We start from the raw sequence: 1807 nt of genomic DNA on the forward strand, positions 1-1807 counted from the left end.
TTGGGTAGAGATTCCTATAAACATGATATCTATTACTGATTCAAAAATGTGGCAAACCTAACAATTCTAAAATAAACGATTTGCGATCCTATAGACATGCTTTCTAAAAACCGTTATTAATTAAAGGGGAAAGAAGGGGAAAGGGGGAGGGTTTGTTTTAAAAATCTAGTTATAGAACAGTATGAGTTGAACTGAGTTCAGACTAGACATGTTTCAGATTCTCTATAGACATTGATATCTATTATTGCTAATTTTAATTCCTTAGACAGATATCTAGTTGAAACGTGAAACTGACGCAGGAGGATTTGCTTGAAATCTTTAGGCATGATTTTATGATAAATGGCTGATTTTTAATCTCATGGACATTGATCCAGATTATAACCATGGATCCTAAGAACATGGTGTCTAAGTGTTGGTAATAAACATGTAGAATTTAAGACAAATCCTATAGCATGTTATTTAAATTGCAGAATTATAAAACGGGTCCTATGGACAGGTTCTCTAAATGCCAGAGTTAACATGGCAGACTAAAAAAAAGGTCCTATGGCATATAATCTAAATGCAATTTAATTCATACAGAAAATATCTCTATAGGCACGTTCTCATTACCCTTCCTAATAGCTAAGCATGCATAATTACCCAGCCCCTTTCAACTAACCAACCCCAAATGTTTATTACAAACCTTATTACAGACCAAAATAATAAATTACATCAGAAAGTGTAAAAGAAGGGGTTAAACTAAAGGAAGCCTGATTCTTTGACTTCCTCTCTGAGTTACTTGGAATAAACTAACCTCAAATGACATATTGAATTCAAAGTCTTTCTCAGACTTAAGTTGTGTGAAAGTTCCCTTGAAGGGCTCTCAGGGACCGCGGGCAGTGCTTCACCTATGTTTTCATAACCAGATAGAGATGAGTGCAGTGTGGAAGGGCCAGCCCTTATGTGTCCAAGTTCAGAGGGAGCTCATGGGTCCCAAGGCAAGGCTCACACAAGAGGGGCAGAACCTAAGTCTAAGAGTATAATTGAAGTGCAGAAACAGAGATTTAAAACTAAGTGGAGAATAGGGAGGGGTAAGGGTGATTGGAAAATAGTAGTAGTAAAACTAACACTACACAGAATCAGCATTTTTATACAAAGGAGTCAGGGGTTTGGGAATTCATTGCATGGGAGCATATGACCTTAGGAAGGGGTCAGGTTTGGGCATGAACAGCAATAGATGGTGCTGGTATGCCCATAAACAAGCTAGAGAACACAACACATTGAGGGGATATGAAGCATATGACCCCAGGGAGGGTCAGGTTTGGGTCATGCACAGCAATGTTTAATGTTGACATGCCCTCAAACCAACCGGAGAATACAAACTCATATGGGATATGGGGGTTTGGGATTCATAAGGCATAATCACATAATCAAATGACTGACGGAGTATTTATACATAAAGGAACACATTGATTTACAACATGCTTTAGGAATTAAACATGATTAAACACAAGCAGGAAACAGGCAAGAGTGAAGGCAATAGTAAAAAAAACATGTTGTTTTTTATGCTTGAAGATTAATTAGAACATACCAGTAAAGAAGCAAATGCAGAAAGAAAAGTAAGCAAATTTCCACAGCCAAGCCTTGGCTTTCAGCCGGCTAGATAAGGCTGCAACACAAGTAGTAACAGAGAAAAGAGAGAGAGTTTTGAGTGGAGTGTGTGTTCTAAACTCAACTGGTTCGTTCCTGTTTGAAAGAAGAGGAGTGCAAGGTGTTCATAGCTTTTTGAAAACGAGTGAAGGAGAGGTAATAAATAAAGTTTTAATAC

This window comes from Nicotiana attenuata, chromosome 5, assembly GCF_001879085.1.
Source record: "Nicotiana attenuata strain UT chromosome 5, NIATTr2, whole genome shotgun sequence".
Classification (NCBI taxonomy): Eukaryota; Viridiplantae; Streptophyta; class Magnoliopsida; order Solanales; family Solanaceae; genus Nicotiana; species Nicotiana attenuata.